Source organism: Lutra lutra, chromosome 2 (genome assembly GCF_902655055.1).
Source record: "Lutra lutra chromosome 2, mLutLut1.2, whole genome shotgun sequence".
NCBI classification, from domain to species: domain Eukaryota; kingdom Metazoa; phylum Chordata; class Mammalia; order Carnivora; family Mustelidae; genus Lutra; species Lutra lutra.
This window is the reverse complement of record NC_062279.1, coordinates 42,186,353-42,201,295: the sequence shown is the minus strand read 5'-3', so window position 1 is coordinate 42,201,295 and position 14,943 is coordinate 42,186,353. Positions and strand designations below refer to the sequence as shown.

The 14,943-nt window shown below is 46.6% G+C and overlaps 1 pseudogene; it reads left to right on the top strand.

Annotated features, from left to right (window-relative positions):
* The first annotated feature begins 11,423 nt into the window (after positions 1-11,423).
* Positions 11,424-11,502, top strand: LOC125094491 (uncharacterized; annotated as a pseudogene).
* Positions 11,503-14,943: the final 3,441 nt, after the last annotated feature.

Here is a 14,943-nt window from a genome sequence, read left to right as displayed (position 1 = left end):
CTCTCCCAGTATACATTTTGGAAGCCTGAGACGCAGTGCCTGTACTTAACACACAGTATCCAACCTGCCCTGAGTCCGTCCTTGTTGTATCTTCTTTCCTCACCTGGGAAGACATTGCCACAAATGGGTGTCCGCCTGAAGGAGTTTCATCTAACACAGGCCTTCCTTGGTCACCGGAATGGACATCCAGGACTAGGGCCCTTTATGTGATTCTTCAAGTTTTCACCACAGTCAGTTCCCACAGCTTCCATGTTTTGTAGTCTCAGAAGTGTCGCGTGTCTGTCCTAATGCACACTTCCCTCACATCATTTGAAGCATTTTCGACAGAGGTAGGGAGTTCGGATGACCACTGTTCATGCTGTCCCAGTATACATTCTGGAAGCCTAAGAGCCATAGCCTGCATGTAGCTCACCATCTCCAACCTGCTCTGAGTCCGTTCTTGTTCTCTTTTCTTTCTTCATCTGGGAAGACACTGCCTCGAATGGGTTTCCTTCTGAAGGAGTTTCACTGATCACTTTCCTTCCTACGGTCACAAGAATGGATGTCTGAGACTAGGGAGGCCCCTATACAGGACACTTCATATTTTCCACACAGGCATTTCCCACCGCTTCCATGTTTGACAGCCTCAAACTGTCGTGAGTCTGTCTTAAAGCACATGCCCTCACGACGGTTGAAGCGTTTTCGACAGTGGTAGACTGTTGGGATGACCACTGCTCATTGTTTCTCAGTATATGTTTGGGATGCCTAAGAGCCTTAGACTGCACATAGCTCACAGTATCCAACCTCCCCTGAGTCCGTCCTTGTTCTTTCTTCTTCCCTGACCTGGGAAGACACTGCCCCGAATGGGTTTCTGCGTGAATGAGTTTCACTGAACACAGACATTCCTATGGCCACTGCTATGGGCTTCCGAGGCTCGGGCCCGGTACTCGACTCTTCGGGTTTTCCACAGAGTCAGTTCCCACAGCTTCAATGTTTTTGCAGCCTCAAAACTGTCGCGATTCCGTCCTAAAGCACACGTCCTTCATGTCAATTTATGCATTTTCGACGAGATAGTTGTTTGGGATGACCGTAGATTATGCACTTCCAGTCTACGTTTTGGAAGCCTAAGATTTGTAGCCTCCACTAAACATACAGTGTCCAACCTATCTTGATTCCGTCCATGTTCTATCGTCTTTCCTCTCCTGGGAAGACCCTGGCTCAAATGGGTGTCAGCCTCAAGGAGTTTCACTGAACACAGACTTTCCTTAGATCACCGGTATGGACTTCCAAGACGAGGATTCTGAACGCGACACTTCATGTTTTTAACATAGTCAGTTTCCACAGCTTCAATGTTCTGACATTCTCAAAACTTTCGAGATTCCTTCCTAAGGCACACTTCACTAAGGTCGATTTAATCATTTTGACAGAGGTTGAGATTTGGGGTGACCACTGGTCATGCTGTCCCAGTAAACGTTTGGGAGGCCTAAGAGCTGTAGCCTGCACATATTTCACAGTATCCAAACTGCTCAGAGTCCGTCCTTGTTCTATCTTCTTTCCTCACCTGGGAAGACACTGCCACGAATGGGTGTCCATCTGAGGAGTTTCACTGAACACTGTCCTTCCTATGGTCACAATCCTGTTCGTCCGAGACTAGGGAGGCTCCTGTACATGACCCTTCATGTTTTCAAAACAGTCTGTTCCCACATCTTCCATGTTTTGGCAGTCTCAAAACTGTCGTGAGTCCGTCCTAAAGCACCCTTCCCTCACGACGTTTGAGGCGTTTTCCACAGAGGTAGTAAATTGGGATTACCACTGGTCATGCTCTCCCAATACACGTTTTGGAAGCCTAAGAATCGTAGATAGCACTTAGCTCACAGTGTCCAAACTGCCCTGATACCATCCTGTTCTATCTTTTTTCTTCACCTGGGAAGACACTGCCATGAACTGGTTTGGGTCTGAAGGAGTTTCACTAAACACTGTCATTCCTATGATCACAAGCATGGACATCTGAGACGAGGCATGGCCCTGTACGTGTTGCTTCATGTTTTCAACACAGTCAGTTCCCATGGTTTCGATATGTTGACAGTCTCAAAACCGTCACGAATCTCTCCTAAAGCACCCTTATCTCATGTCGTTTAAAGCATTTAGCATAGAGCTAAAGAGTTGGGATGACCTCTGGTCATGCTTTCTCAATATGCCTTTTGAAAGCCCAAGAGCCATAGCTTCCACTTAACTCCCAGTATCCAAAATGCCCTGAATCCGTCTTTGTTTCTTCTTCTTTCCTTACCTAGGAAGACACTGCCACGAATGGGTGTCCGCCTGAAGGAGTTTTATTGAACACAGACCTTCCTATGGCACCCGGTATCGACTTATGAGATAGAGCACTGAACGCGAGTCTTCATGTTTTCAACACCGTCAGTTCCCCCACCTTCCTTGTTTTCACAGTCTCAAAACTGTCGCCAGTTCTTCCTAAAGCACTTCCTTCATGTGGTTATATGCGTTTTTGACAGAGGGAGTGAGTTGGGATTACCACTGGACATGATCTCCCAGTACATGCTTCGAAGCCTAAGAGCCGTAGCCTGCACTTAGCTCACAACACCCAACATGCCCTGAGTCCGTCCTCATTCTATCTTCTTTCCTCTCCTGGGAACACACTGCCACGAATGGGTGGCTGAGTGAAGGGGTTTCACTGAACCCTGTCCTTCCTATGACCACAAGCATGGGTGTCCGCAACTATGGTGGGCCCTGTACGTGACACTTCATGTTTTCAACACAGTCAGTTCCCACAGCTTCCATACGTTGACAGTCTCAAAACTTTCGTGGTTCTGTCCTAAAGCACACTCGTCTCACGATCTTTCAAGCCTTTTCGTCTGAGTGGAGACTTGGGATGACAACTAGTCTTGTTCTTCCAGTACAAGTTTAGGAAGCCTAAGAGCCATAGCCTTGAGTGAGCCCAATCTTTGTTGCCAGTTCCGACATGCCTTTTCCCTGAGACATAACCCTAACCCTAGTCCTAACCCTAACCCTAAACCTAACCTGAAGCCCTGTTCTGGTGCTCAGGCTTCTGTCCTCATAGGACTCATACCTAAACTCTTCAGATGGGAGAACCCTGAGCTGCACCACACAATGGCACTTGATAACAATAGGAAAGCATGCCCTTTAGAAATGAGCGGAACCCGCAGAGTAGGAGAAACCTACATGCATCCTTTGGGCCACAGCCACGTTAGGCACCCACCAGGACCACGAATCAGGAGTCTGACGATCCTCCAGATACAAGCCCTCAACAAAGGCCATTTAAGAGGCCACCTCAGCACGGGCAGATCAGACCTGCCATGCACCATCAGCCTAAACCTAACCCCAGTGTCCTTATTCAGACTTCAGTTCCCGGTGGCTTGGGGGGGTAGCCCTCCAGTTTGGGGATTCCTTCTTCACAACGCAGGACTCTGGGTGCCACCCATGAGGAAACTGTGCCATTTGGCCCTCTGCAGGTTCCTCGTGGTGGGAGAAACCTTTTGAACCCTTAAAGCTACCCACACCTTCCTAGGACCCCAACAACACAATCCCGGAGACTGATGGGCCTCCAGAGCAACGCTCTCCAGTGAGCCCTATGGAAAGCCTGAATCTGCACTGACAAATCAGGTCTCACATTCTCCCAGAGCCAAACCCTAACCCTATGTTGGGGGTTCAGGCTCTGGACCCCAGAGGCCTGACACCCAGTTCGTCCTATGGATGGGAGCATTAGACTGTTGTAATGACTCAGCCTCTCAGCCAGGATCAAACCGTTTCATTCCATGCTATCCAATACACTCAGAGTCATAGAAACACGGATGATCCTGAAGGCCATTCCCGCCCTCTTTGCCCTCCAGGCCAAAACCCCAGGGAGTGAGGAGCCTCCTGAGTCGCGCCCTCAACTCAGCCCTTATGTGAGCCCATATCTATGTTGGCAGATCTGACATGCCTTGTCCCTAAGACATAACCCTAACCCTAAACTTCACTCTAAACCTAACCCTAACCCTAACACGAGGCCCAGGCCGGGTGCTCTGGCTTCTATCCTCAGAAGCTTGGTTCCCAAATTCTCCAGATGTGGGGACCCTGAGCTGCGCTGCACAATTGCACTTGATCCCAATAGGAAAGCATGCCCTTTAGAAATGAGCTGAACCTGCAGAGCAGGAGAAACCTGCATGTATCCCTTGGGCCACAGGTACCTTAGGTGCCCACCACGACCATGAACCAGGACTCTGACAATCCTGTAGACACAAGCCCGCAACTAAGCCCTAGGGAGAGGTCACCTCAGCGCATGCAGATCGGGCCTGCCATGCCCTGTCGGGCTTACGTTAACCCTAGGGTGCTTATTTGGACTTCCTTCCCTGTGTCCTGGCCAGGTAGCCCTCCAGTTTAGGGACTGCGTATAAACAACATAGGACTCTGGGTGCCACCCATGATGAAACTGTGCCATTTGGCCCTGTGCAGGTCCCTCATGGCAGGAGAAACCTGTCTGCCTGGTAAAGCCACCCAAACCTACCTAGGACCCCCACACCACAATCCCAGAGCCTGATGGGCTGCCAGAGCTAGACCCTCAACTGACCCCTGTGTAGAGCGTGATTCTGCACTGACAAATCAGTTCTGCCATTCTCTAAGAGCCACACCCTAACCCTCAGTTGGGTGTTCAGACTCACATCCCAAGAGGCCTGACTCCCAGTGCCTCCCATGGATGGGAGCATCAGTCTCCCAGAAGGACTCAGCCTCTAAGCCAGGAACAAACCCTTTCATTCCGTGCTATCAAATAGCCTCAGAGATAAAGAAAGAAGCATGTTTCCCTGATGCGAATTCCATGCTCTTTGACCCTCCAGGCCAAAAACCCAGAGCCTGAGGAGCTTTGTGAGTCCGCACTCACTCAGCCCTTGGGTGAGCCCATATCTGTGTTGGTAGATCTGAGATGCCTTGTATCTTAGACATAACACTAACCTTAAACTTAACCCTAACCCGAAGCACAGGATGGGTGCTCAGGCTCTTCCTCAGAGGCCTGGTTCCTACACTCTCCAGATGGGGGGAAACTTGTGCTGCACCACACAATTGCACTTGATCCTATTAGGAAAGAACGCCCTTTAGAAATGAGCTTTATGGGGGAGAGGAATAAAGATGGCGGAGAAGTAGCAGGCTGAGACTACTTCAGGTAGCAGGAGATCAGCTAGATACTTTATCTAAAGATTGCAAACACCTACAAATCCAACGGGAGATCGAAGAGAAGAACTGCAATTCTAGAAACAGAAAATCAACCACTTTCTGCAAGGTAGGACTGGTGGAGAAGTGAATCCAAAGCGACGGGAAGATAGACCACGGGGGGAGGGGCCGGCTCCCAGCAAGCGGTGGAGCAACGGAGCACAAAATCGGGACTTTTAAAAGTCTGTTCCAATGAGGGACATCGCTCCAGAGGCTTAACTGGGGTGAAGCCCAGGCGGGGTCAGCGTGGCCTCAGGTCCGGCAGAGTCACAGAAAGATCGGGGGTGTCTGAGTGTCACAGAGCTTACAGGTATTAGAACGGGGAAGCCGGCTACAGAGACAGAGCCGAGGAGTGAGCTCTAAACTCGGGGTTACCTTGAACTGGTCTTAGGCTTGGTCAGCTTGGAGCGCAGCCAGAGGCCAGGGTGACTAGAGTAATTGGGCGCTGTTCTCTGAGGGTGCACTGAGTAGTGGGGCCCCGGGCTCTTGGCTCCTCCAGTCCAGAGACCGGGAGGCCGCCATCTTCCTGTCCTCTGGAACTCTATGGAAAGCGCTCAGAGAATAAAAGCTCCTGAAAGCAAACCCGAGTGGATTACTCAGCCGGTCCCTGGTAAGGGCGGTGCAACTTGACTGGGGCAAAGATGCTTGAGAATCACTACAACAAGTTCCTCACCCAGAAGAGCAACAAGAAATCCAGACTGGACCAAGTTCACCTACCCAGGAGTGCAGTTTCAATACCAAGGAGAGCATCAGAATTCCAGAGGAGGAGAAAGCAAAGCTGGAGCTCATAGCTTTCTCCCCATGATTCTTAGCCTTGCAGTTAATTTTTTTTTCTTTTTCAATTTTTTTCTCTTCTTCTGCTTAATTTTTTAAACTTTTACCCTTTTCTTTTTTAACGTTTTTTAACTAGTTTATCTAATACATTTTTTCCTTTTTATATTTTTTCTTTATTCATTTTCTTCTTTTAATTTTTTCATTTTTTTTTCTTTCTGAACCTCTTTTTATCCCTTTCTCCCTTCTCATGATTTGGGATCTCTTCTGATTTGGATACAGCATATTTTCCTGGGGTTGTTGCCACCCTTCTAGTATTTTACTTGCTCCTTCATATACTCTTATCTGGACAAAATGACAAGGCAGAAATTCAACACAAAAAAAAAAGAACAAGAGGCAGTACCAAAGGCTAGGAACCTAAACAATACAGACTTTGGTCAGATCTAGAGTTCAGAATGACGATTCTCAAGGTTCTAGCCGGGCTCGAAAAAGGCATGGAAGATATTAGAGAAACCCTCTCGGGAGATATAAAAGCCCTTTCTGGAGAAGTAAAGAACTAAAATCTAACCAAGTTGAAATCAAAAAAGCTATTAATGAGGTGCAATCAAAAATGGAGGCTCTCACTGCTAGGATAAATGAGGCAGAAGAAAGAATTAGCGATATAGAAGACCAAATGACAGAGAATAAAGAAGCTGAGCAAAAGAGGGACAAACAGCTACTGGACCACGAGGGGAGAATTCGAGAGATAAGTGACACCATAAGACGAAACAACATTAGAATAATTGGGATTCCAGAAGAAGAGGAAACGGAGAGGGGAGCAGAAGGTATGTTGGAGAGAATTATTGGAGAGAATTTCCCCAATATGGCAAAGGGAACAAGCATCAAAATCCAGGAGGTTCATAGAACCCCCCTCAAAATCAATAAGAATAGGTCCACACCCCATCACCTAATAGTAAAATTTACAAGTCTTAGACAAAGAGAAAATCCTGAAAGCAGCCTGGGAAAAGAAGTCTGTAACATACAATGGTAAAAATATTAGATTGGCAGCAGACATATCCACAGAGACCTGGAAGGCCAGAAAGACCTGGCATGAGATATTCAGAGCACTAAACGAGAACAAAATGCAGCCAAGAATACTATATCCAGCTAGGCTATCATTGAAAATAGAAGGAGAGATTAAAAGTTTCCAGGACAAACAAAAACTGAAAGAATTTGCAAACACCAAACCAGCTCTACAGGAAATATTGAAAGGGGTCCTCTAAGCAAAGAGAGACCCTAAAAGTAGTAGATCAGAAAGGAACAGAGACAATACACAGTAACAGTCACTTTACAGGCAATACAATGGCACTAAATTCATATCTCTCAATACTTACCCTGAATGTTAATGGGCTAAATGCCCCAATCAAAAGACACAGGGTATCAGAATGGATAAAAAAACAAAACCCATCTATATGTTGCCTACAAGAAACTCATCTTAAACCCGAAGACACTTCCAGATTTAAAGTGAGGGGGTGGAAAAAAATTTACCATGCTAATGGACATCAGAAGAAAGCAGGAGTGGAAATCCTTATATCAGATCAATTAGATTTTAAGCCAAAGACTATAATAAGAGATGAGGAAGGACACTATATCATACTCAAAGGATCTGTCCAACAAGAAGATCTAACAATTTTAAATATCTATGCCCCTAATGTGGGAGCAGCCAACTATATGAAGCAATTAATAACAAAATCAAAGAAACACATCAACAATAATACAATAAAAGTAGGGGACTTTAACACTCCCCTCACTGAAATGGACAGATCATCCAAGCAAAAGATCAACAAGGAAATCAAGGCCTTAAATGACACACTGGACCAGATGGACATCACAGATATATTCAGAACATTTCATCCCAAAGCAACAGAATACACATTCTTCTCTAGTGCACATAGAACATTCTCCAGAATAGATCACATCCTGGGTCCTAAATCAGGTCTCAACTGGTATCAAAAGATTGAGATAATTCCCTGCATATTTTCAGACCACAATGCTCTGAAGCTAGAACTCAATCACAAGAGGAAATTTGGAAAGAACCCAAATACATGGAGACTAAACAGCATCCTTCTAAAGAATGAATGGGTCAACAAGGAAATTAAAGAAGAATTGAAAAAATTCATGGAAACAAATGATAACGAATACACAATGTTCAAAATCTGTGGGACACAACAAAGGCAGTCCTGAGAGGAAAATATATAGCAGTACAAGCCTTTCTCAAGAAACAAGAAAGGTCTCAGGTACACAACATAACCCTACACCTAAAGGAGCTGGAGAAAGAACACGAAAGAAACCCTAAACCCAGCAGGAGAAGAGAAATCATAAAGATCAGAGCAGAAATCAATGAAATAGAAACCAAAAAAACAATAAAACAAATCAACAAAACTAGGAGCTGGTTCTTTGAAAGAATTAATAGATTGATAAACCCCTGGCCAGACTTACGCAAAAGAAAAGAGAAAGGACCCAAATAAATAAAATCATGAATGAAAGAGGAGAGATCACAATGAACACCAAAGAAATACAGACAATTATAAGAACATACAATGAGCAACTCTACGCCAGAAAATTTGACAATCTGGAAGAAATGGATGCATTCCTAGAGACCACATAAACTACCACATCTGAACCAGGAAGAAAGAGAAAACCTGAACAGACCCATAATCAGTAAGGAGGTTGAAACAGTCACCAAAAATCTCCAAACAAACAAAAGCCCAGGGCCAGACGGCTTCCCAGGGGAATTCTACCAAACATTTAAAGAAGAACTAATTCCTATTCTCCTGAAACTGTTCCAAAAAATAGAAATGGAAGGAAAACTTCCAAACTCATTTTATGAGGCCAGCATCACCTTGATCCCAAAACCAGACAAGGATCCCATCAAAAAAGAGAACTACAGACCAATATCCTTGATGAACACAGATGCAAAAATTCTCACCAAAATACTACCAATAGGATTCAACAGTACATTAAAAGGATTATTCACCACGACCAAGTGGGATTTATTCCAGGGCTGCAAGGCTGGTTCAACATCCGCAAATCAATCAAAGTGATACAACACATCAATAAAAGAAAGAACAAGAACCATATGATACTCTCCATAGATGCTGAAAAAGCATTTGACAAAGTACAGCAACCCTTCCTGATCAAAACTCTTCAAAGTGTAGGGATAGAGGACACATACCTCAATATTATCAAAGCCATCTATGAAAAACCCACCACAAATATCATTCTCAATGGAGAAAAACTGAAAGCTTTTCCGCTAAGGTCAGGAACACGGCAGGGATGTCCGTTATCACCCCTGCTATTCAACATAGTACTAGAAGTCCTAGCCTCAGCAATCAGACAACAAAAGGAAATTAAAGGCATCCAAATCGGCAAAGAAGAAGTCAAACTATCACTCTTCACAGATGATATGATACTATATGTGGAAACCCCAAAAGACTCCACTCCAAAACTGCTAGAACTTGTACAGGAATTCAGTAAAGTGTCAGGATATAAAATAAATGCACAGAAATCAGTTGCATTTCTCTACACCAACAATAAGACAGAAGAAAGAGAAATTAAAGAGTCCATCCCATTTTCAATTGCACCCAAAACTATAAGATACCTAGGAATAAACCTAACCAAAGAGACTAAGAATCTATACTCAGAAAACTATAAAGTACTCATGAAAGAAATTGAGGAAGACACAAAGAAATGGAAAAATGTTCCATGCTCCTGGATTGGAAGAATAAATATTGTGAAAATGTCTATGCTACCTAAAGCAATCTACACATTTAATGCAATTCCTATCAAAGTACCATCCATTTTCTTCAAAGAAATGGAACAAATAATCTTAAAATTTTTATGTAACCAGAAAAGACCTCGAATAGCCAAAGGAATATTGAAAAAGAAAGCCAAAGTTGGTGGCATCACAATTCCGGACTTCAAGCTCTATTACAAAGCTGTCATCATCAAGACAGCATGGTACTGGCACAAAAACAAGCACATAGATCAATGGAACAGAATAGAGAGCCCTAAAATAGACCCTCAACTCTATGGTCAACTAATCTTCGACAAAGCAGGAAAGAATGTCCAATGGAAAAAAGACAGCCTCTTCAATAAATGGTGTTGGGAAAATTGGATAGCCACATGCAGAAAAATGAAATCGGTTCATTTCCTTACACCACACAAGAAAATAGACTCAAAATGGATGAAGGGCCTCAATGTGAGAAAGGAATCCATCAAAATCCTTGAGGAGAACACAGGCAGCAACCTCTTCAACCTCAGCCGCAGCAACATCTTCCTAGTGACAATGCCAAAGGCAAGACAAGCAAGGGCAAAAATGAACTTTTGGGATTTTATCAAGATCAAAAGCTTTTGCACAGCAAAGGAAACAGTGAACAAAACCAAAAGACAACTGACAGAATGGGAGAAGATATTTGCAAAAGACATATCAGATAAAGGGCTAGTGTCCAAAATCTATAAAGAACTTAGCATACTCAACACCCAAAGGACATATAATCCAATCAAGAAATGGGCAGAAGACATGAACAGACATTTCTGCAAAGAAGACATCCAGATGGCCAACAGACACATGAAAAAGTGCTCCATATCACTCGGCATCAGGGAAATACAAATCAAAACCACAATGAGTTATCACCTCACACCAGTCAGAATGGCTAAAATTAACAAGTCAGGAATTGACAGATGCTGGCGAGGATGTGGAGAAAGGGGAACCCTCCTACACTGTTGGTGGGAATGCAAGCTGGTGCAACCACTCTGGAAAACAGCATGGAGGTTCCTCAAAATGTTGAAAATTGAAGTACCCTATGACCCAGCAATTGCACTGCTGTGTATTTACCCTAAAGATACAAACGTAGTGATCCGAAGGGGCACGTGCACCCGAATGTTTATAGCAGCAATGTCTACAATAGCCAAACTAAGGAAAGAACCTAGATGTCCATCTACAGACGAATGGATAAAGAAGATGTGGTATATATACACAATGGAATACTATGCAACCATCAAAAGAAATGAAATCTTGCCATTTGTGACGACGTCGATGGAACTAGAGGGTTTCATGCTTAGCGAATTAAGTCAATCGGAAAAAAACAACTATCATATGATCTCCCTGATATGAGGGAGAGGAGATGCAACATGGGGTTTTAAGGGGGTAGGAGAAGAGTAAATGAAACAAGATGGAATTGGGATGGAGACAAACCATAAGTGACTCTTAATCTCACAAAACAAACTGAGGGTTGATGGGGGGAGGAAGGTCGGGAGAGGGGGGTGGGGTTATGGACATTGGGGAGGGTATGTGCTATGGTGAGTGCTGTGAAATTTGTAAACCTGGCGATTCACAGACCTGTACCCCTGGGGATAAAAATATATTATATGTTTAAAAAAATAAATAAATAAAATTTAAATAAAAAAAAATGAGCTTTGCGCAGTGGCAGTATCGTAGCCAATGAGGTTTATCCGAGGCACAATTATTGCTAGAAATGAGCTGAACCTGAAGAGCAGGAGAAACAAGCATGCATCCCTTGCGCCACAGCCAACTTAGGCACCCACGAGGACCATGAATCAGGAGTCTGTTGATTCTACCCACACAAGCCCTTAACCCAGTCCTAGGGAGAGGCCACCTCAGCACAGGCAGTCGGGCCTGCCATGCCCCTTCAGGCTAACCCTAACCCTATGGTGCTTATTCAGACTTCTGTCCCCAGTGACCTGGCCCGGTAGCCCACCAGTATGGGGACTCCTTCTTCACAATGCAGGACTCTGGGTGCCACCCATGATGAAACTGTGCCATTTGGCACTGGGCACGTACGTCATGGCAGGAGAAACCTGTCTGCCTGCTAAAGCCACCCAAACCTACCTAGGAACCCCACACCACAATCCCGGAGCCTGATGGGCTGCCAGAACTATGCCCACAACTGAGCCCTGTGGAGAGCCTGACTGTGCACTTACAAATCCGGTCTGCCATTCTCCAAGAGCCACACCCTAACCCTAGGTTGGGTGTTCAGTCTCTGGACTCTGAGGGCAGGTCACACAGTGACTCCCATGGATGGGAGCATCAGACAGTCTGAAGGACTCAGACTCTAAGCCAGGAAAAACACTTTCATTCCGTGCTATCGAATAGCCTCAGAGATAAAGAAAGAAGCATGTTTCCCTGATGCCAATCCCATGCTCTTTGACCCTCCAGGCCAAAAACCCAGGGCCTGAGAAACCTCCAGAGACCCGCCCTCAACTCAGCCCTTGGTTGAGCCCATATCTGTATTGCCAGATCCGACATGCCTTGTCCCTAAGACATAACCCTAACCCTAATCCTAACCCTAACCCGAAGCAGAGGTCAGGTGCTCGGGCTTCCGTCCTCAGAGACCTGGTTCCCAAACTCTGCAGATGGGGGAAACTTGTGCTGCACCACATAATTGCACTTGATCCAATTAGGAAAGAACACCCTTTAGAAATTAGCTGAACCCAAAGAGCAGGAGAAACCAGCATGTATCCCTTGGGCCAAAGCCACGTAAGTCGCCCACGAGGGCCATGAATCAGGAGTCTGTCGATTCTGCAGACACAAGCCCTCAACCCAGCCCTAGGGAGAGTCCACCTCAGTGCGGGCAGATCGGGCCTGCCATGCCCCGTCAGCCTAATCTTAATCCTAATCCTAGGGGGCTTATTAAGACTTCTGTCCCCCGTGGCCTGGCACGGTAACCCTCCAGTATGGGGACTCCTTCTTTGGAACGCAAGACTCTGGGTCTCACCCGAGTGGAAACTGTGATATTTGGCCTTTGGAAGGACCCTCATGAGAAAACTGTCTGCCTGGTAAAGCCACCCAAACCTATCTAGGACCCCCACAACACAATCCCAGAGCCTGAAGGGCCGCCAGAGCTACACCCTCAACTGAGCCCTGTGGAGAGCCTGACTTTGCACTGACAAATCAGGTCTGCCATTCTCCAAGAGCCACACCCTAACCCTCGGTTGGGTGTTCAGGCTCTGGACCCCAGAGGCCTGACACCCAGTTCCTCCCATGGATGGGAGCATCAGTCTCTCGGAAGGACTCAGCCTCTCAGCCAGGAACAAACCGTTTCTTTCCATGCTATCCAATAGCGTCAGAGACGTAGAAACCAGCATGCTTCTCTGAGGTCATTCCTGTCCTCTTTGACACTCCAGGCCAAAACCCAGGGCCTGAGGAGCTTCCTGAGTCATGCCCTCAACTCAGCCCATATCTGTGTTGGTAGATCTGACATTCCTTGTCCCAAGACATATACCCAACCTTAACCCTAACCCTAATAATAACCCTAACCCTAACGTGAAGCCCATGTCGGAGGCTCAGGCTTCCGTCCTCAGAGGCCTGGTTCCAAAACTCTCCAGATCAGGAACCCGGAGCTGCACTGCACAATTGCACTTGATCCCAATAGGAAAGCATGCCCTTGAGAAATGAGCTGAACCTGCAGAGCACGAGAAACCTGCCTGCATCCCTTGGGCCACAACCACGTTAGGCACCCAACAGGAGCACGAACCAGGAGTCTGACAATCCTGCAGACACAAGCCCTCAACTCAGTCTTAGGGAGAGGCTGACTCACCATGGGCATATCGGGCCTGCCATGCCCTGTCGGCCTAACCCTAACCCTAGGGTGCTTATTCAGACTTCTGTCCTCGGTGGCCAGGCCGGTAGCCCTACAGTTTGAGGAATCCTTCTTCTCAACGCAGCACACTGTGTGCCAACCACGAGGCCACTGTGCCATTTGGCCCTGTGTAGGTCCCTTTTGGCAGGAGACACCTGTTTGATCTGTAAAGACATAACCCTAACCCTAACCCTAACCCCATCCCTAACCAGAAGCCCAGGTCGAGTGCTCAGGCTTCCATCCTCAGAGGCCTCGTTCCCAAACTCTCCTGAAGGGGGAACCCTGAGCTGCACTGCACAATGGCACTTGATCCCAATAGGAAAGCACGCCCTTTAGAAATGAGCTGAACCCGTAGAGTAAGAGAAACCCGCATTCATTCCTTGGGCCACAGCCACGTTAGCCATTCACCAAGACCGCGAACAGGAGTCTGACCATCCTGTGACACAAGACGTCAACTTAGCACTAGGGAGAGACCACCTCAGTACAGGCAGATGGGGCTTGCCATGACCCGTCAGCCTAACCCAACCCTAAGGTGCTTATTCAGTCTTCTGTCCCTGATGGCCTGGGGGTAGCCCTCCATTTTGAGGACTCCTACTTCACAATGCAGGACTCTGAGTGCCACCCAGAGGAAAATGAGCCATTTGGCCCTGTACAGGACCCTCTTGGCGGGAGAAACCTGCCTGCCCCGTAAAGCCGCCTACATCTTCCTAGGAGCCCCACGCCACAATCCCGGAGCCTGATGGGCCGCCAGAGCTATGCCCTTAACTGAGCCCTGAGGAGTGCCTAAATCTGCACTGACAAATCAGGTCTGCCATTCTCCCAGAGCCAAACCCTAGCCCTAAATTGGGTGTTGAGACTCTTCACCCAATAAGCCTGTCACCCGGTTCCTCCCATAGATGGGAGCATCAGACTGTCTGAAGGACTGGGCCTCTCAGCCAGGAACAGTCCATTTCATTCCTACTATTCAATAGCTTTAGAGAAGTAGAAGCCAGCGTGTTCCCCTGAGGCCATTCCCCGCCCCGTTTGCCCCTCCAGGCAAAAACCCAGGGTCTGAGGAGGCTCCTGAGCTCCACCCTCAACTCAGCCCTTGGGTGAGCCCAATCTATGTTGCCAGATGCGACATGCCTTTTCCCTACGACATAAACCTAACCCTAACCCTAACCATAAACCTAACCCAAAACCCAGGTTGGTTACTCAGGATTCCGTCCTCAGAGGCCTGGTTCCCAAACTCTCCAGATCACGCACCCTGAGCTGCACTGCACAATTGCACTTAATCCCAATAGGAAAGCATGCCCTTTAGGAATGAGCTCAACCCTCAGAGCAGGAGAAACCT